Here is a 22787-nt window from a genome sequence, read left to right on the forward strand (position 1 = left end):
GTATATGCAGTCATCACCACTTGTAGTAAGGTGTGAAAGTATGTCGTACTGGGAATAATTGCACAAGTAAAAAATGTTAAAACAAGAACCAACCCCAACAGCGGGTCTATATAGGTCTACTCAGAGGTACGTCTCCACCCCCATCACTCGGCTGGGACATTGAGGTCTTCCTCTAAGGGTCTTCTGCTGGTTCCCTCACTGCAAGAAGTGAAGTTACAGGGAACCAGGCAGAGGGCCTTCTCAGTAGTGGCACCTGCCCTGTGGAACGCCCTCCCACCAGATATCAAAGAGAACAACAACTACCAGACTTTTAGAAGACATCTGAAGGCAGCCCTGTATTGGGAAGTGTTAAATGTTTGATGTTTTATCGTGTTTTTACTATTCTGCTGGGAACCACCCAGAGTGGCTGGGGAAACCCAGCCAGATGGGTGGGGTATATATAATGAAATTATTATTAATAATAATGGAAATTACTCCCAGAGTCCCAGTTAACAGTGTAATTTACTTCTGGTTCCTCTTGGGTCTAACTCCTAGGTAGGCAGGGATAGGACTGCATTCCAGTTGTTGGGAAGGGCCAAAAGTATCTAACAATGAAGTAAATGGAACTGTCCCAGGTGCTGAATGAAGGGAATGCTTTGCTCACGTAATTTGTGTATTTCAAAAACAACTTTGAACGGTGCAACCTTCTTTTCTACAGAAAGTCACAGCGTCAGCTCTTGTTAGAAGCTATTGATCAGTGCATCGCATTGACTCACAATTTAGTGGAAAGCACTAGTGTATAGTTGCTTTAACAAAGAAGAAACATTGCAGAGATAATTCAGTTCTTTCAAATTTCAGTAGTTATCACCGCTTGCGTATTTCATTGTGTAACGTTTTAAATTATGCAACCTTTAGATGTCTGTGTTATTCATTCATGCAATGCAACTACTGTAAAAGAAAAACAATCAGCTTATTTGTCTCTGAAAAGCAGGTGCTATGTTCATGATAGCTGAACGTACCTAAGACTGTAAATCAATTCATAGTTTTCTTTACCAGTAAAAAGTTTTAGCACTTGGGCTTCAGATCAAGATAAAGTAGCCTATTAACAAGAAAGACTAGATAAAGTGAGCAATTTCAACAGCTACAGAGCTATAATCTCCAGCGGCTGAAAGTAAGGTAATATTACTGGACCTCTTTAGTCCAACGGCATCTAGCTGCCTTGAATAGATAGCTGGAGCCTATTTCATTGTCTCTGAGAAAAAAAGGTTTCATCAAAATGACACAACAGTTTCTTGGTTCTTTTTATCCTACAGGTTATAACCACCTGCTCCCATTCATGCCCTCTCAATTGTGATGCCCCTAACTTAATTGTTTGCATCTCTTGAAGCTGCTTTTTGAAAAAAGAAAAGGGGGGGAGACATGAAACCCCCATTTCATTCATGAAAGGTGTCAAGATGACATTCCATTGGTGACTCATAGAAGAGACTGTCAGAAACGGACAATGATTGTGAGTCTATGCGCTGACATTAGCCAGTGTTTTATCAGTGTTGTATCAAAGCATACAACAATGGTAGAGGAAGAAACCTGATGTATTTGCTTTGCACAGAGATTTTTATTTTATTTTATTTTATTTTAATTTTTGCAAATAAAAAAACCACCAAAGGATTCATAACACTGAATATAACCAGTACGGAATGTTCAGCCTTTATTTATGACAGTGCTGGTTTTGGAGCCCCACCTGTCCATTGATGGTCAGTGTTTTGACAGTTTGCAATGTAAATGCAAAGCCTGGGGAAGAAAGCATCAAAGCCATGGGCATAAGAGCACCACTGCATCCCATCTGTGATCTGTGGTCAGTAACCCTGAGTTGAGGCCTAGGATAAAACTGAGTTGTTTCCTTTCTTGCACAGTTCTTTTAGATGGCAGAAAGGGCAACAGAACATAGAGGTATCTCCACTGTGAAGGATGGAAGAAACAGGCAAGCGAAGTCATGTGTATATACAAAAAAGATGGATGCACACTGTAGGCAAAAATGCAGATGACCTTCTGCTTCTCAGCACAATGCTTTATACCAGGTGGCAAGGCACAGTGAAGGGAGCTATAACAGAGGCTGAGACCCTTCACACAGTATCTAGCAAGCTGCTCTGTGATGCACCACCCCCTCCTTTAAAGTAGATGGGTCTTGAGGTGGGAGGATCAGGTGAGAGGGAAGGGGAAGGACTTATGGCAAGCCGGGGCTGGGTGAGGCAGTTGGTCAGATGCAGGGGAAGGACAAACAGGTAGGTGGGATTGGCAAGTACAGTGAGCAGGGGTGACAGCTCTCTCTCTCTCTCTCTCTCTCTCTCTGTGTGTGTGTGTGTGTGTGTGTGTGAATGCAAGAATTCAGAGTTCTTCAATACAGCAAGCCTTTTCTATCCAGTAAAGCCATCAGAAAAAAAAGACTTTTGAAGCATGTATGGTGGCAGTGTCCTTAGTACATTTAGGTACTAAGGATACCAATCATTGACAAAATTAAAGGAATAATTGGAACAATCATTCTACCTGTTCTAATTACATTGTAAAAGGGTTCAGTAGCAATCTGGAAATCAAATTAGTTTTCCACTTACTGATAGTGGAAAGATGTTTCTTATTTCATTATGTACCACCAATGAAAACTAGAAATATGGATGAGCAAATTAGTGTTTTTAGCTATTTGAAATGAAAATAGTTCATACAGAGAAGGAACAATAAAAGTTTTTAGAAATCTGGATGTACTTATTCCTCTCCCCAACACCCAATACTGGTATACAAATATAAGCAGTATTAAATATGGATAGCTAGAGATACTAATATAATGAATATTTAATTTAAAAAAACTTGTGGTGATTTGTGTTCAATATTAAAAAGGGGGATATCACAAGCTATTGCACTAGCAAAATTCTCTCAGATAAAATAAGCTGTTCCAGGATGACAAACATGCTTTATCAAGATATCCATATGACATGGACATTTTTAATCACTATTTATGGATGTACCCAGTGTACTCCAAAATTGTGTGTGTGTGTATCAGCATTGAATCTCAAGTAAAATGTTTTAAATTACTAGACAATCCAATGCAAACCAAAACAACGTATTAACAATTGTTGGCTACCATATTCATTAGGAACTTCTCTATAAAGACTGAAAATAAGAGCATCTTTGAAGGTGGATGGTTACTCAGTTGTGTCCATTTGCTCAGAAGTCCCATCTATGTAGTTCAGTGAGGTTTGCATTTTATTAAAAGTGCACAGGACTGCAAATTTGGACAAATCACACATGTGAGATGGCATTTGTACCTTATGCTCAATAGATATAAATTTCTTGCATTTGTGCTTGACAAAATTTCAATAAACAAATCAAAGCTACATATTTTCAAAGTCAAGTTATGCACTGTGTTTCATGCTCCTAATGTTTTCATTTCACCCAGAGACTGGCAGTTGTGCTACTCCCAGAAGCTATTGAGAAATACCTTGTAGGCTACTAGCATTTAACCAGAAATATCAGGGGTCTGCAAACTTTTTCAGCAGAGGGCCGGTCCACTGTCCCTCAGACATTGTGAGGGGCTGGACTAGATTTTGAAAAATAAAATAAAATGAACAAATTCCTATGGCCCACAAATACCCAGAGATGCATTTTAAATAAATGGACACATTCTACTCATGTAAAAACATGCTGATTCCTGGATCGTCCGCAGGCTGGATTTAGAAGGGAGGGCTGGATCCGCCCCCGGGCCTTAGTTTGCCTACCCATGAGGAATATCCACCAGGTATGGTGGCACAAAACCAACATGGCATAGTAAAGCTTCAACAGCTGCTGATCAGTGTAAAACTCAAATCCTAGAGGGCATTGAAGAATTCAAGATAAAACAAGTGGGTGTTCTAGTTTCCAGTTTCTGGATAATGCACAAGTTGAACCATAAGCCCTGCTTCAAATGCTTCCTGCCTGAACAAGAAATACTAACTTGAGTTGCTGTGGGATCAATAATAATGTGAGCTCAAAGCATATCACCCACAGAAATGCTGGAGATATTCTAAAGAAATTATATATTGGTCTGTGAATGAGACAGAAAAACTAGGGGAGCACTTATTGGAAATCAGTTTTGTCACTTCTTCCCCCCAAATCCCGAGACAATGAGCCCAGCCACCTTTTATTCACAGTTGCATAAGCACTACACTACAGCATGGCCATAAACTTGTACGTTCAACTGCTGAAATGTACAGTCATATCTCGGGATGAATACACTTCAGCTTCAATATTTTTGGGTTGTGCTCTGCAGTAACCCGGAAGTAACGGAGCACGTTGCTTCCGGGTTTCGCTGCTCACGCATGCGCACACTCTCAAAATGCCGTCACGTGCATGCATGGAAGCGGCGAAACATGACCTGCGCACGCACAGACGCGCAGACGCATCTTACATTCGCTTCAGGATGCGAACGGGGCTCCAGAACTGATCCGGTTTGCATCCAGAGGTACCTCTGCACACCCAATATATAGCAATGGAGATTTATGTTACTGCTTTATGAATGAACACTGTGTTTTATGAATGGACTCTGCATTTTGTGAATTACCTAAGAGCCACCAATAGGGGGCTCTAGAATCTGACAGCTAACCAATTGGAACTCCAAATAACGACCCCTATTGCTGAAAGCAGGTAAGCAGCAGAGAATGCTTCAGCTCAGCCTTTGCACTGTTGACAGAACACCCCCTGCTGTGCAGATAACGAAGAAAGCTCATAAATTGTATCCCTTCTGGCATCCTGGCCAACTCTATTATGCTGGTGTAAACCCTTGTGCACCAGAAGCCCAGAAAAGCAGCAAATAAAATCCACTCATACATCAGCAGCTGATAAGACTTGTCAACCAGCTCTTCCAAAGTCTTCCTAAATTATAAATCTCCAAAATACAGGCCAAAAGAGAGCAGGTCTCAGAAGAGCAAGGCATACAATGGGCACCACCAGTTAAAAGGCCCTGCTCCATGTAACTCTTGCCCTATCATTTAATAGTGCGCCCACTTGCCCTCCTTCTTGACATGGAATGCTCTCTATTGCAGTCTCTAGGTCCTGTACAAAGACCTTAAGAAGGGAGAGCGGGGACCTTGAAGTTCCCAACAGCTGTTAATCAAGCAGGCAAACACACAGGTCACCTTTGTCGCAGTCAGGATGCCCATGTCCAGGCCCAATCTTGTTTTTGTACAATATTGTTTGTCCTCAGTAACCAAAATTATACTATCAACATATACAAGCAGAAAAGTTGTTTTCCTTCATTTGCAAGAAATTGTACAAAACAAAGTGGCACTAATAAAGAAAAGTTTTAGGGTGGCAACGGAAAGCAAACTAAAAATGCTTTTGCAGTGCATCAAAACTATCCAGCAATATCAAGTTATAGGGAAAATGGTGCTATTAACAGTAATCCTTCTAGCTGGTTAATTGGTTCGGCAACTTCCATGCACATGACGTGTGATGCTAATTATTTCCCTCAAGAGCTAAATGATAACTAATCAGAGGCAGCTACAGGAGAGCTATGAGATTCAGGTGAGGGTCAGATGCCTTGTCAATCCCAGCAGGTATATAAGAGGATGACCCGGCCTGCCCAGGCCTACGGCCTGCACGCCATTTCCATGCCAAAAGGAAAACATTGAAATCATGCCATACAATATAATGTAGAATAGTCAATGTGTTCATCAAAATCCTATTTGCAACGTGATACAAAGGGAAGAAAGGAAGGGAGGAAAGGATTTAGATTAAATGTTAGGAAGAGTTTTCTGGTTGCTTCAGAAGGCAATGGACTACATTTCATTAAATGATTCAAGCAGTGTCTGGAAGACCACCTATCAGATGTGCTGTAGTAGCAGTGGATTCCCTGCATCTTCAGGAGATTGAATTAGATTATCTTTGATGTATCTTCCAGTTCTATACATTGTGTCCATGATTGAGTTCCAACATGCATTTCCCTCTGTCCACAATCAGCTATAGGCAGGTGGCAGCAGGAGGGGACAGATGCACAAGCAGAAATGCCTTGGAATTAGCCATGCAATATCAATCATGTGGCATTCTAAATTACCTGGAAAGTCCCCATCTAAACTGCAGGATAATTTGCATTCCTCCAGCGGTTCAGAAGAGCATAACACTGAGTCACCTCTCCAAAGGTTTAAAATGCATGATGTTATTAAAAAAACACACCCAACATTTTGAAGAATATGTATACAAAGCCCCGCTGTGCTGAGGCACTAAAGGAGGGGAAAGTTTGAATATTTTTACACTTTGCCTCTAAAGAAACAGCGTGACCTCAAGCTGAGCTCAGAGGAATAGTCAACTCTCTGTGTTCCACCTCCCACTGCTTTTCATCTCCAGTTATGAAGGGATAATTTGTGTTATGCATTTATATAGCCATTCAAACAGGTGGATGGAAGGAGTAGTTTGTGTACTTCTGAGAAATTAAAATGTAGAAGAGAAAACATGGAGAGGCCAATTTTGGCAAGTCCTTCCTGGGGCTTCGTTTCTGTTGCTGTTCTTGACACCCTCCACGAGAGGTAGGGAAAAGTCTCCGGCTGAAAGACATCTCCACTTGTGAAGACTCCCCAGGCAATTCAGAAAGATTGGGGTTCTAAGTCGTGCAGTGTCAGGCGAGGAGAATCTTCTCCTCTCCGGGTAGCATCAAAGGCAAGAACAAGCGAGTTCGTATTTATGGTTTTTATTCAGTCATCTGGCTGCAAGACAAAGAATCCATGTCTCCACGCAAAGGAGACATTGCCTACTTGGAATCCCGCCTCTTCCATCCCCTACGGAAAGTCCCAAGAGTCATGCTCCTCTGCATTCTTCTTTCTTGAATGTGGAGTGACTGACGAGCCCTTGGAGAAGGCGGATCTCCCAGACTCTCCAGGGAGGTCTCTGCTGGCTGCTCTCTCACTGTCCCCTCTTCCTCCACCATCTCATAACTAGGCATTTCTTCATTCAGCTGTAATTCAGCCCTGTCTCCTTCCCCTTTTGAAACTGCTGGAAGATGGGGGAGGCACGAACTTTCCTCTTTCCCCTTCTCTTCTGAGTGGAGCTGAGCAGACCAAGGGAACACTTCCCAGTCTTCCTGTTCAGTCCAGTCCCTGACATGTAGGAGAGGGGGTCTACATGAGTAGAAAATATTATCTACTTCAGAAGTTATTCCTCCAACATATGGAGCATAACAGGGGACAAAAGCTAGCTCACTAGCCCTGGCTATCACCTGAGGGATTAGAACTGCCAGATAGGGCTAGGGTCCACCAAACCAAGCCATTGATGATGTGGCAATTTCTCATCCTTTTCTGATATAACTCACTTGCAGAATAGCAGCTGGTGCTGTGGTGTAAACCACTGAGCCTTGGGCTTGCCGATCAGAAGGTTGGCGGTTCGAATCCCCACAATGGGGGGTGAACTCCCGTTGTTCGGTCCCAGTTCCTGCCAACCTAGCAGTTCGAAAGCACGTCAAAATGCAAGTAGCTAAACAGGTATGGTAAACGGCATTTCCGTGTGCTGCTCTGGTTTCGCCAGAAACGGCTTAGTCATGCTGTCCACATGACCCAGACTGCAGACAAATGCTGGCTCCCTCGACCAGTAAAGCGAGATGAGCACCACAACCCCAAAGTCATTCACGACTGGACTTAACTGTCAGGGGTCCTTTACCTTTACCTTTGTAGAATAGCCTGCCATGCTATGAAAGTACTATTAAATCCATTCTAGGATAGCCAGTGTGTCGTAGCAAGTAGTGTGCTGGACTTGGAGACTTTGAGGAACAAAGGAGAGGCCTTAGTTCACATGTCTGCTCAGCCATGAAACTCACCAGGTGGGCAGTCATTGATATACATAGTCTATTTCACTGTTTTGAGCATCACATTGGGTAATACTGAGTATACCACTCTAAGTTCATTGGGGGAAGATGGATACAAATATGGCATAGATAATAATAATAAGAAGAAGAATAGTAATAACAATAATGATGGCTTAAGCATTCCTAACTCTGTGTTTGATTTAAGCCAATGAAAAACATCTTAATTATTTACTTAAGATATTTTTTGTTGTACCTTTCAATCTTTAAGAAGATTCCCAAGGAGGTTTCATTTTTAAGAAATTCAAAAAGTAACAATCAGTTATCTAACACCAATTTATGAAAATAAAACTCCTGAAATAGGTACAAGCTTGCAGAAATCAGCAGACTTCACTGAAAAAAAATGCATTTTTGAAATCTTAATGCTGATTACTTAGCCTCAATGAACATGGGAACAACTATTAATGAACTAATGCAGGATGAGCAGTAAATAAAGCATTAACTGCCATGATGTTCTTAATGTTCCTTCCAAGAAGAGAGAAATGAAGTAACAGTTGTATGTGACTCTTGCTTAATCCTTTTATATGCTTTAGGCTTCAGGATTAGAAACTAATATAAAGTGGGGAAATTGAGAAAGATAATATGCTTGATTGGCATCAGTATCCACAGTTCCATAAACTAGAGCCTGTTCTCAACCTCAGGAGATCTTATGTTAACCCCCATATTGCTGTGTTCTTAATTAAATTACATGAAACTATTCTCCTTACATACACCAATGTTTTCCTTCATCATGTGCATTTTCACATTTTATGCACTAGATGACACTGTGTACACCTGGAAACCAGAGCTGGTACTGCAGAAACCCATCAGCATGTAGCAGAGATGTGTGGGAGAAAATTGCACATCACCTGCACGTGCTATTCTTGTTACCAGATTTCTCTCTACTAACTCAGGGACTTGCTTACTTACAGACTAAAATCTCACAAGCCCCCAAAGACAGTATAAAGCAATATTTACATTACAATACAAGCAGTGGTTAGTTGAAGCTCAGCTTGCCAACATTCCTAGATACTTGTACAGTTTTTTCTTAAGCTCTATGTCAACTTCGTAGGACTTCCATTCATTCTGACATCTGTTCATCCATTAATTTTGGATGTTGTTTGATAACCAAGAGTGAGAAAGAAAGAAAGAAAGAAAGAAAGAAAGAAAGAAAGAAAGAAAGAAAGAAACTGACACAATTAAAAAAATGTTTCTGTGCTCCTTTCATTTGTTTCTAAAGAATCAGTACAAGAGGAGTTATCAGTGTGTTCATCAATTAATGGGGAAGTAGCTCAACAAAAGTATAATGCTCATTTGATTTTATTTAAGTAGTAAGTGATCTGCAAGGGCAATATTTTTAAGAGGGAGAAAGGATGTAAGCAGCATGTTTGGTTCTTTGAACTGTTAAATCTAAAACAGTTTAAGTAGCATGTTTTACCTCCACAACATATTGTGAACCTACCATATTGTGTCTCTTATACTCTGGTAACTAATGGGATTGACAACTTTGCGGTGTGTGTGTGTGTGTGTGTGTGTGTGTGTGTGTGTGTGTGTATTTATTGTTTTCAACAACAACATGCAAGCAAACAAGTTATACAATCGTGTCATTTCCATTCAATTTTGTTTTGCCCTCATAGCTCCTATGCAAGGGTTGCTTGGGCTGTTGTAGAAACACTACAAGTTGATACAGAAAACCAAGTGATCGCACACAGGGAGGCCAGGTACATTCTGTGCACAGATCAAGTGCAAACTGATACACCTAAGGCAATAATTCTATGTTATGAAAATGTGCTTCATGTGAAATGCCATGTCAGCTGATATCATGGGTTTTCCTTCCTTGTCGCCATAACTAATTCAATGAAACAGGGTTATTCTGCCCTCATCCTGTGCATTTCCTCTTCTTCACGGCAAGGGGGAAATCCTGCCACAGCCACTATTTCTGGACAGTCATAGGAATCACCATATGACCAACATGTTGTAGGAGTGGTTGCTAGATATGCATATTCTAACATCCGTCTGTAATGGACTTACCTTGATGCAACTGTCCTTCCAATTGGGATTGGCTTCAGAATTCTATTAACTATGTATGATGTCTAATGCTCCTGGCCTACAGATCACATCTTTTTTTATTGGTTTTATGCTCCATCGGTCTGTGGTGAATATTGGTGGCTTAGAACAGAACCTCCCCACTTTCCTTCCTTCCACCACTGGTTTTCAGGGAAAACATAAGAGTTGAGCAAATCTCATTTTATAGTAACAATATATGACATTTCCCTCCCAAACTTGGAAAGTGGAATTGCTGCAGGTGAAGGCCCTAATAAATTGAATGTGCAAAGTTCACCTGCCACAGAGGTAGTTCTGTCACTTTGTTAGCATTGGCAGTGCAGTGTAATAGATGTTGCTGTGCCATTAAAGTTAACCCTCTTATGTGTGTTAATAGGTTACAGCAGAGGAAGACAGTAGGAGGCACAATTCCTCCTCGATTGTACTAATACATATGCATTATTTAATAGAGTGTAACACTTCGACTTAACCCAAGGCCTTTCTGTCATTCTAGTCTTCTTTGTTAAATTACTGGAAATGATTAATATATATAAGTGTGTGTGTGATTCATTTTTTATCACCGTTGTTGTTCAGTTTCCATATCATAGAGCTAGAGTTCTTGTCCTTCCCAATAGACATTTTCTCTGGCAAGTACTACCACCACTGTCGGAGGCAGTGTGATCCTGAGTACCTGGGAAACGTAGATGGGGAGAGCTCTGTTGTTTCCCCATGGGCTGGCCACTGTGAGAACATGTCAGGGGCTGGCCGGCTTTGGATGCCAGAGACTGGTCTGACTCCGACCAGGGAGGAAGGCAGTCCCAGACAGAACAGCCTTTAACAGAGGAGGAAGAGGATAATTGCTCCCCCTTCCTTCAATGTTTCCAGTGACAGAGGGAATGGGAGATTCAGGGGACTCTTTCTTTGAGAGTGGTGGGGATGCTCCTCTCTCCCCTTGGACTAGGAGGCAGGAAAGGGAGCAACTTGATACCTTGAGAGAAGTTGGCTTGATGCTGCTCTCTCTGTGTTATTGTAAATAAACGGACTATAAACCTGTCAGAGGCTCAGTAATTCTTATTGGAAACTCTCATGCATGCTGGCAGACCTGAAAGAACAGAATGCCATTGGCCTCATCAAGCAGAGGGTCTTCCTAAGTTCTAATGTGGTAGAAAGTCAGATTCTTACCATTGACTCAGACACAGAGAAGGGGAGAACTTATAAGTTCCTGGTATGACAGGAGACCATCTCTTCTCAGTCTTCATTTGCCCCCACTAGCTACTATCCATTCTAATGGTGTGAGGACTGTTTGTTGGAGTAATGTTCCTTGGAGTTGTCCTTAGTGCCTTGTGAAGAAGGACACATAACCCACACTGAAGTTTATTCCACAGTGAGCGGTGATGTGATAATGGTCGCTGACCTCTTTGGATGCGGGGACACATTTTGGAACACTGAGAAGGTGCTGAGGGCACCAGGGGTGTACCTTAAACAAAATGGCTGTCACTTCAATAAAAGCAGAAAAAGAAAAGAGATGGGAACATAAAATGGTTCAGATATAGAAAAAGCTATTCAATATTTTTCTTTTAAAATATATTTTATAAACTTGCTTCTTTCCAAGTTTTGGTTGTTATTGTTGTCTGCTGCTGCTGTGCTGCTGTAGTGTGTGTGTGTACGTGTGTGTGTGTGTGTGTGTGTGTGTGTGTATACACACCTCACCAGAATAGTAGTTGAACAATATTGGGCCAGAGTAGTGTGATGATTGAGACTAAATGTCACCTACAAGCTACTCATACAACTTGTATGAGATGTTCCTACATTTGCAGTGAGTTCTCCCCTCCACAAACAACATGGTAACAATCCTTGCTGTGGGCCAGACAGGAGGAAAAAGTGATAATATATGATGCCTCTGAACAATCAGGGAAATGGGGATGATAATAATAATGATTTTGATAGTTGGCCTCCTCACTCCACCAATGCTGATGAATTTTCACGAGGACACTAAAAATAAAAAAGGCAAACTAATGTGGAAATGTGGAGAAGCAAACTTAAGATGGGGAAAAAATAAGAAACGGAGAGAAACTGAAATTGACAGATTCAGCCATGCCTACCCAGGATGCTTAAGTCAATTAAGGCCAAGAACAAGGATGCCCTTTTCAATACTCATCAATGCTTAACTTTTGCTATAAATTGCCACATTGCCCTATCCTGGAGTAGGGAAAGGAGCCCCTGCCTGGGGTCTACTTTGAGAAAACACACTTGAGCCTTGTGGGAGAGGTGTGCCAGGCAGGCTTCCCTCAACCAGGAGGGGTTGGCTTGGCAGAAGCAGGGGCATCTACTGCTTCATCTCAGGGCAGAACCCAATAGGCTCAGGTGAGGAGAAGGTAGCCTATTACCATACAGGTAGCCTATTACCATACAGGTAGTTAGGCTCTCACTGCATATAAATATTATGGTGAAGTAAATTTGTAGCCTTTAGTTTACCTGTTACTTATGTCTCACTTTTTTATTCTGGGTTGTGAGTACAAAATGCTAGTAAGTGAAAGAGCAGGTTTGTGAACCAAGTAAAGAGAAAATGTTTATTGTACAGTTAGTACCATAATTTCTTTGTCCATGGAGTTTTCTTGGCAGGGATACTGGAGTGGCTTGCCGGTTCCTGCTCCAGGTGGATCACGTTTGGTCAAAACTCTCCACTATGACCTGTCCATCTTGGGTGGCCCTTCATGGCATAGTTCATAGCTTCTCTGAGTTATTCAAGCCCCTTCGCCACGGCAAGGCAGTGATCCACTATGGGAGGCAGTGGAAGACAGGAGTGCCTGGCTTGCTCTGGTCCATGAGGCCACGAAGAGTCGGACATGACTAAATGACTAAACAACAACAACAACCATAATTTCTGGAGGAAAAGCAACACCAAAGCTGTTGAAGAACTCATTTGGCAACAATATATTTTTTCACTTACTACTGCTTTTAAAAATAAAAATCAGGCATTGTTATTCATTCACTCTAAATAAGTTCACTTATTTTCTTATCTAGGTGAACTTCTAACTCACCCAGGATTCCAAAGACATTACCTAACTTCCAGATCTGCCCGAAACCTTTTACATGGGGACAATCCTTCTTCTTAATAGAAACCCTATCTGTAATTTCCATCTTTGACTACCAGGATCAAGAAAGAGAATTGGGAAGATAGGGCTACTGAGAAAAAGCAACAAGGACTAAAATCCTTTGGTTTTAAGTTGCAAATCTCTTGTGCTGTGTGCCAGCAAATCCCCGCTGCTTTAAAACTTGCAAATTGATGGCTGGGGATACAAAGAGTGAAGAAGAGGATTTCCCCACATTGTTTCCTTTCTCCAGAAAGTTGTTCTTATTCCCTTTCAGAGCAATGTGGAAATGCTACTTCATGCATGTAGTCTGAGAATTCATAAGAAACAGAGTCCACAGGAACTCCCAGCCAATAGACGCTGGTGCCCATTGGGATTGGTAGGGCAGAAAGCAGGGAGGCCAACAGGAAGTGGAGTCAGAGTCAATGGCAGATGGGGACAACTAATTCTGGTTTTGTCACCATCCTCCTCCCTGCTGAACTCTTTTAAAAAAGAGAGAGAACGGCAAGACTAAAGAGGAGGAGGCTGACAGCCACTGCTACCCCCCTGTACTGGTTGTAAGTGAGGAAGGTAGAAGACTGGCTGAGGGCAGGCTGTGCTTTGGTGGGGCAGTGTCCATTTTGCCCTAATGGACTAGCCTCCACTAGCCACAGCCCCAATACCCCCTAAATGTTGGGTCACACATACTATTTAGGATACCCTAACGCAATCCTGGAATGTGAAGGAGCATCATAAATTAATTACCTCTATACCAGAGGTGGCACCAGAAAAAATATTTTGGAAGGGCTAATTCTTCTTTTATAATAATTTTTATTGTTTTACAACACAGATATACAATTTTGTCCAATTTTTAACAAACACATTCTCTCTTTTTAGACTTCCTTCAGCTTCTCTGACAATCAGCCATCTATACCTCTTAATTACACATTCCTTCTCCTTTAGTATTGTCTTTAGTCTGCCCTCCCACATCTATTATTTTTGACAATACCTCTCAAATTTCACAATGCTTCTTTAAATCCCACTAACGTTGTTTGCACATCACATATATTTTTCAGATATTCTACAAATTTCCCCCAGTCTTCGATGAACTTTTGGTCTTTAAGATATCTAATTTTCCCAGTTAGAATAAAAAAATTCCTTCCAGTAACACCTTAAAGACCAACTAAGTTAGTTCTTGGTATGAGCTTTATGCACACGAAAGCTCATACCAAGAACTAACTTAGTTGGTCTTTAAGGTGCTACTGGAAGGATTTTTTTTATTTTGACTATGGCAGACCAACACGGCTACCTATCTGTTTCCCAGTTAGCTTATCCAATTCTGCATAGTCCATCAGTTTCAATCTCCAGTCTTCTATCATCAGTATTTCCTCTTGTTTTCATTTCTGGAAGGGCTAATTAGTTCTGTGGGGGGTCCAGCTGTGCTTTGCATCCTCAATGTGCAAGAAAAATTATGTTCTTTAGCGTGGTTTCAATTTTTCAGAGTGCAGCAATGTAGTTTTTTAGAGTGTGCATTTGCATGCCCTTCTTTTGCACCAGATTTGCTCTGAGTATAGGCTGGAAAATTAAGTCCCCTCAGTTTCACATTTCCATAGAACATTCTCCCCTTTTTTCACAGGAGAAAGTGAGATATGTGGCAAGACCAAGGGAGTTCTTCCCTCACAGAAGTGGATGACAATTCATTTATTATTATTATTATTATTATTATTATTATTATTATTATTCCTTTCAATTCAAGAAGAACTACCAAAGTCAAGATCAAAACAACCACTATAAAACCAATACAAGGGAAGTGGACCCCTTATTTCTACCAGTCACTCCCACTCCTGTCACCATCATTTGGGAGGTTCACCCAACTGTTCAGGAACTGTTTCCAAGGCACAGAGAACTGCAGGAGAAAGGAGGTGGGGAAGCTTTTGTTGCATGAGCAGAACTTCACTCACAGGTCTCTGGATTCCATCCACATTTCCTTTCCAGAATGCTTTTATCTCCACGGCAATCTTGTCTGAGTGGGATTTCAGCCTGCTGCTGTCCTCTCTTCTTCTGGCCCTGTCACACTCGATTCCCTTTGATAAGGCTGCATGTGCCAAACACACCGGCCCTTGTCTCATTGCCATGCTGACTGCCTCTCATTTCCTTGAAGAGAATTCACAGAAGCCTTCACTTAATTGTGAAGGTAAAAGGAGAAGCCAGCAGGCTACTAACAAAGCAGTAAGAATCCCATATGACGAATCCAGGCCAGAAGAACATATGGACACCAAACCAAACACTGTTGCTTGACTGTGTGTGGCGGCTTGCCCAGGGCTTGAGAAACCTCATGTTTTTTGTGCTGGAAATCCATACAGCATGAAACAGTGAGATTCTCAAGGAACTAGCAGGGCACAAGTCACGGCTCGGTGTGTTAAGAAGTTACTTGCCTCCCACATCTTACTTTTTTCTATTTCAGTTTCAAGCCATGGAAGCACTGCCTGCTGATGAATTTTGGTTTTGAAGCAAATACTGGGAATGTGATTGTAGTCAAGGTTGTTTCATAAAAATTCTGCCTTCAGCTTGTGTTTAACACAGACCTGCCTCTGCCTAGGCCTTGTTTCCTCAGAAATAGGTCCTTTGCCTTAGGCCCAACTTCAGCTTTTACATTTGTTGCTGCTCCTCTCCACCGGCAACATTGCCATTCAACGTTCAGTTCATCTTTTCAGAACACACAGATGGGCTTGAGCTTTTTCCTTCAGACTTTGCCTAAGCCTCCCAGCAATGCCTCTGGCATTTTAGTTCTGCTTCTGAACTGAACTGATAAATTCTCTGTTGTTGATGTTGACATGTTCACATGGGGATTAGAGTGGCATGGGGTTGTTTTATCAGTGGCACCCTGTGCAGTATTTAAAAACACTTGCTCATCTACTTAAGAAAAATATTAAATGGTCCTGTGACCATTTAAATGCCCAATGACACCAGGACCTTTTGCTATCTGAGACAATGAACAAGATGGCAACCTCAGTGGCAGAGCTTCATGCTCAGGCACCGGGGGGCGGCGAGTAGGCAGGGGTGGGCCTGTTGCATGTCCCAGGGGCATGGCATGCTGTGCATTCTGGGGGCGGGGTGCCTGTGGGGGTGGGGCGTCCAGTGCGGGGATCAGCTGTGATGGAACCCCACCGGGATCATGCTGCCAGGGGCGGTGTGCTCCCCACGCACTCCTCTTCCTCCACCAGTGGTCATCCCTCTCCATAGGCTGGAAGCTGAATATCGTTTTCATGCTGGTGATGCGACAGCACCCATTACTATACCTCAGGGCAGCAGACTAGGGGGCACTGGGCAGGCCATGCAGCATACAAAGCAATTCCACCAATAGTTCCCCACTCCTTACACCCCCACCAATACACCCCCACAACCCAATTCAAGCAGAACTTTCAGTCCTAGAATCCATGTAAATGGCAGAGATGTGTATCTGTTGTGTATGAACCCTGCATCCTGAGCAATGGTGTGGCATGATAAAATACTTCAGTGCCCACACAGAGTACTATTATGGCAGTTCTCATGACCCAGATGTAAAAAAATAAATGTCTCATGGCAAGGTATGGGAGAGTTTATTTACGACTGCCTTGACTCATTTCCAGAGGTGAAAATTTACCATGCTGGTTTTGGGGAAAAGATAAATAAATGCAGTCCCTAAGGTTTCTGTTGTACCCAGTGTGGTGGAGCAGAGCAGGGGTGTAGGAAGGGGGGGTCCACCCTGGGTGCCATCACTGAGGGGGGTGACATTTGGTGTGCCACCCGCCCATGACTCCCAAACCTACCCTAAGCCATCAGGGTAAGGGGGGAGCGGCGCCGCTTTGCTGGTGGCATTCCTCCTTCCCCCTTCATTTTGACAGCCTGGGGGAGGCTTGGGAGTCGTGGGTGGGTGGCGTGCCAAATGTCTGCCATGGGCGGCTCGCTCTGCCCCTGGCTGCAGGGCGTGATTGCTGCTTCAGGCACCCGAGCAGCTATCCCGTGCCTTGGAGGGCACCCTCCGTGCTGCACCCTCCTCGGGAGCACACCCGCCCTGGGCAGCGTGGGCATATGCTCCACCGCTGGGCCTCACAATCCTGAAATCACTGTTGCTGCAGCCTTCATGTATGGTTCTGGAGTGGGGCAGGATGGTGACAAGGCTGGGCTGCGTAGAATTCCAGATTGACTTTCCTGGTGCATCCACAAAGCCCAGATCTTGCTGTCACTCTATCCTTCTCCAGAGATGTACAAATTAGCTGCAGCAACACTGATGCTTAGGGATCACTCTGTGGTTCTGCCACACCACACTGGATACTAGAACTTTAGGAAGTGTAGGGCTTTGTTTTGTTTTTTGCCCTGTCATACACTAGGAATCATCATCATCATCTACCATACCCCACAAATGTCTCAGAAAAAAGGGGCATCACATTTTTTATCACAAGAGAATGGCAGACGTTTTGGTTGCCATGATCTTGTGTGATTTCACAGCACAATTCCCCCCCCCAAAAAAAAGCAATTGGGGGGCATGATCTTACGTTGCACCCCAAAATGTAGATTTTGGGGCACCGTGTTTGAAAAAGTGCTTTGGGGGTGTGTGGCACGAAATTGCTCAAGATCACAGCAACCCAAATGGCCACCATGCTCTCATGATAAAAATCAGGAAGATGGCATCTAAGAAGATGGAATCCTGGATTTAGGCTTCAAAGGTTGTATGCAATTCCTTTACGCTGCAGTGAAGATGTTCGGAGTGTGATTAAAAGCCAGCAGTGCTGACTCCAGGAAGGCCAGTTTTAACATTAACGTCTCTTGACTCATTATCAGGAGAAATACACAATTACAGTGTTCTGTCTTTTTGAAACTTCCATTTGTCCCTTATACTATTTGCAGCAAAGAACAGCAGTGGTGAGGATTTTCAGCAGGAAAACAAAATGGGGACAGAGTTAAAGAAGATTCCCATGTTTTGTTCTCAATCTAGGTCCTCCTTTCCTGTTTGCTTTTCATTAAGAAAAAGGAGTGGTGCATCCTAATCAGATTTTAACTAGTGTGCTTAACATAGCTTGTAGATCCCCACCCAGCCCCTGTAACCTATAGCATCCTCCTCATCCCAAACATAATCACAACTATTGTCAAAAATGGCTGAGAAGGAGATGCAGGTATATTGGCTCAGCTACAAACACTTGTGAAAAATGTGTGAGTAGTGTTGCCCCAACTTCCCTGCAAGCATAATGAAGCATTTGGTTCCAGAGAAGGAAAGGAACGTGCTCTGAGGCTCTGCCTAGTTGTATGATCCTTTGGAATGTAGCAGAGCATGCTGTGAAAACCCATTCCTCTCCAAAGGATCCACTTTAAAGAACTGATTACATGGAGTGAAGAAGAACTAATTGCCCTGCCTCTATATTGGTCTGTTGTTTCCTTGGTGCCTGTGGAACATGTTCATCTAAATGGCTTTGGAAATTACCAGGGCTTCACTGCTGTTATCAAACTGTTCTTTTCTCTGCTGAGTAGGGAAGTGCCGTTCTTACCTATGGGATTCAGGACAGTGCAGCTTGTGGTGTGTATTCAACTCTGCAGACAGTGGTCTCTGATGCCATGGGTTAGTGTGTTTTTCAGGGGTTTTTTGTTTGTTTGCTGATCACAAATTGAAAAGCAATAAGGAAATGAAAAAGTAGAGCCAAGAATGGATAGAATCTGTCATCTCCAGTTGTGGCTGCTTTCACTATCTGCACATGGCCCCCACTGTTTGTACACAGAAACCACCAGAACTAACTTCCCTGAGAGGAAGAGAAGGTCAAGATACAAGGTTAGTTCTTAGTGGCCTTCTGGGGCCTAATTTGAACAGTAAGTTGGCTCAGTGGTGCAGCAAGCCAATCAGGCATCTGGGGTGGCACTTGTGCCCTGCACCCAGGGGTGGGGCAGGATGCTTCGTGGGGCCTCTGAGGAGTCTGCCTGCCTCCTCCCACTCAGCCACCCTACAGCTGAGGGGGAGGCCATTTGGGGCAGCCCAGAGCCTGCGAGCGCCCAAGCCACCACGTCACACCCAGGAGAGACGTGTGGCTCGGACGCGCTGCAGGCCCCGCAGTGAGTGCCACCTGGCATTTTGTCACCCCCCTCAGTGGTGACACCTGGGATGGACCGCCCCCACCACCCCCTTCCTCCCCCCTGGGTAGGCTTCAGCAGCAGATCCATCTGTTGGGTGTGTGTTTGTGTGCTATTTTTTATACATATATAAAAAGAAGTGCCTGAGTTTGTTTCCCCCCCCCTCCCTCTCAATCTCCTTTTCCTTTTGTGTTATGTCTTTGGGATTTTAAGCCTTAGGCAGAGACTGCCTTAGTGTGCTGGGAGCATTTTTTAAAGCTACAAAATATTAAATAAATAAATAAATAAATAAATAAATAAATAAATAAGTAAATAAGTAAGTAAGTAAGATATATCTGTCTGCTTTGTTTGTTGGGAAAAAAACATGATATGTTTTACAGATACATCTATTAATACTCAAGACTGCCCAAAGGCTGTAGTTGGTTCATTTAAAATGTAGATGAGTTTCCACAGCATTTGGTTGTGTCAATTCTGCAGATATCTGTACTGTGAAATTGAAAGGACTTTTGCATCTTTTTTAACAGTCAGGATGCTGTTAAGTAGGTATAACACATCTTTTCAAGTTCTTTCGAGGCTGGATTAAGTTCCCTCTTTTGCCTTCCAGAAGCAGAGGAGAAAATATTGCAACAAATATGTTCTGTAGTTTGGCTGGAGGAAAAACATTTTTTTGTGATGTGCAAAAGCTCAGACACTCTCACTTTGTTTTTGTTCTACAAGTTTTTGTGTGTCTCCCATGTGTTGTCATATGGGGTACACGTTACTGGACTGCTTCGCATCATCCCTGCTCATTGGCTATACTGACTGGGACAGATGAGAGCTGGAATCCAGAACATTGGGAGGACTACAGACTCTCCATCCCTGTTCTAGACCAAATCTACAGTTTCTCTGGACCCAAAATTGAACTCATTAAACCAAATCCATGCAGCATTACCTCTGCAATGTATTGATTGTATTGGTGTGCATTATGTGGGTGTTTATATAGCTGTTTTAGCACTGGAGTTGATTTGACTTTTGTGTTTGTTAGTCTTTTCTGAGCATCACCTGTTGGAGGGGAAATGCAGCCTAGAAATCTATGCATAAATTATAGCTAATGTGCATAATGCCTGCATCCTCCGAAGGTGTGACAGATCATAGTGAAGAGTAGTTTTTCTTTCCTTAATCTAGTTCATCTACTCATTAGTTTCCCTCCATTTCATTTTATGAAACAGAGTTGAGTTGCCTCTCCTTTGCCAAGTGGAAGCAATGTGTGGCTGATAGGAATCAAACTTGTGAAGCGGAACCTGGTAATTATTCCCGCTAGAAGGGAAATAAAGAGGTCGTTGTTCCTCTGCACTGCTATGGTTGGTTAAATGTCACCTGCCAGTCTTCCAGCTGGAGCTGGTCATCCATTTGTCAGCCTTAATAACAATAATTTCTTTGCCAGCAAACTGGCCTCTGAATCCAGTAGAACTTGATGGAATTGACTTCCAGACAGCTTTTCTACATGAAGGAACCATTGATGTTTGGAAATCACTACCCAACTTCAGTGTTAGAAAATGCCTGTAGCCTGAGCACTTGAGTTTGCTAACTCACAAGAATACGCAACCAGACTATTACTACCCAGGGTCTGACACTTCAGTCTGACAGTTGTCCAGCTTGAAATGTGTTAACTGAATAGGTTTAACAAGGCTGGTTTTCAGGGAACTTGCTTCAGAGTGCCCTTGTCACTTTGGAAAACCAATGTGTCTGTTTGCATATAGAACTCTTCAAAGTTAAAATTGTCCTCATTGAGTAATGTCCTTTGGCTGTGTTCTCTCTCTCTCTCTCTCTCTCTCTCTCTCTCTCACTCACACTCACACACACACACACACACACACACACACACACTTGCTTTGTCCCATTCTGGTGTAGATTTTCTCTTTTACAAAATCCAGAAGAATTCAAAGAGAATTCCTTCTCCTCAAGGATAGCAAATTTCAATAATGCAACACATTGTGTATGCATTTAATAAAGGTAAAGGGACCCCTGACCATTAGGTCCAGTCGTGGCAGACTCTGGGGTTGCGGCGCTCATCTCGCTTTATTGGCTGAGGGAGCCGGCATACAGCTTCTGGATCATGTGGCCAGCATGACTAAGCCGCTTCTGGCGAACCAGAGCAGCACACGGAAATGCCGTTTACCTTCCCGCCAGAGCGGTACCTATTTATCTACTTGCACTTTGACGTGCTTTCGAACTGCTAGGTTGGCAGGAGCAGGGACCGAGCAACGGGAGCTCACCCCGTCGCGGGGATTCGAACCACTGACCTGCTGATCGGCATGTCCTAGGCTCTGTGGTTTAACCCACAGTGCACCCATGTCCCCTATGCATTTAATAGCCTCAAGCTTGTTCAAACACTCCCATGACTCTTCAGAGCTATTGATTTCTTCATGAATACATGAATACATGAGAACATAGAGAGTTGCATGGTTATCTCCAACCTTTAGTCTTGGTAGGACACCAGAGGTTTATCGTTTTTTCTTAAATTACATTCCTCCAAGAAGTTCATGGCAACCTACTTCATTGTCTGTCCCATTTATCTGCACAAGATTGTAAAAATATGACAGGCTGATAGAGGACAGTTGGCAAAGGTTAACCATTGAGCTTCAAGGCTGAGTTATAAAATGCACGAGTGACATGACTTATGCTTACAGAACAAGACTTTTTCTGCTCTCCCCTCTTCCATGTGCATCCCTTACCATCCTTAGCACCCTCAAACTTGCCTCAGAGTGTTGGGGAGAAACCCAGAACAGATTTAAAGAAATGTATATTTGCAACTTGGGACTGTATTTAGAAAAGACAGGATAGATTAGAAAAAAAATATGATTCATTTTTCTACAAAGATGGAGATATTAAAGGAGAGGATGCCATTAGCTTGTGTGATTAGCAAATGTCTGAATCTAAATAGAATGCAAGATTTCATTCTGCATTTGACAACTGCAGAGAATGGGAGATGGGGAATTATGATTGGCTGGAAGGTTGTTGTTAAATGAGATTGGAACCGTTGCCTGAGCTGTGATAAATGATTTGCTGTTGTCATAGCTTCTCTCTGAACAAAGACTGAATAATTTAAGATTCAAGATTCTGTAGAAACAGAGAACATTAATATATATACCTTTTTTAACTTATATATTCAGTGGCTCATCAGCCCTGCCTTAAGCAATTGATGCTATCTCCCAGTGCTGGCTTTAGCATAAAAGAATCTCTACAGTAATATTTCATTGAATGTTTGTATTGAAAAGGAGTAAATATATAAAGAGTTTAGGACAAAACAGACAGTATGGAACTTGCTCCACATCTTATGAACGAAACAAATCAGGCCCAGAATCAATTTGCCCAACCATAAACTCCCTTAAAGGCCATGGTCATCTATGACTTACCACATCAAATGTGGAGAGGAGCCATTGGGTGGAAGTTAAGAGTGGATTCAGTTCAGTACTTAGTTTCATGCAACCATAGCATGGGATGCCACCACAAGAAAATGGCCTTTGGTTGCTCAGACAAGAGAGTGACTGGCATGCCTCCCTTCTATCTCTGCTGGACAGTGAACAACTTGCTTTTCTCCAGAGTCCTTTTACACAGAGATGGAACTGTACACAAGGCACTTTACAACCCACAGCAATGACAAAATGTACACCAAAGATCACAAGGTCATAACAATTCAAAAATGCAGCTAAGATTAAACAGTTCACTAAAATTAAATAATCCATTTCGCATATATCACACGGTAATGC

The sequence above is a fragment of the Podarcis liolepis genome (assembly GCF_965112155.1).
Source record: "Podarcis liolepis genome assembly, chromosome: 2".
Lineage (NCBI taxonomy): Eukaryota > Metazoa > Chordata > Lepidosauria > Squamata > Lacertidae > Podarcis > Podarcis liolepis.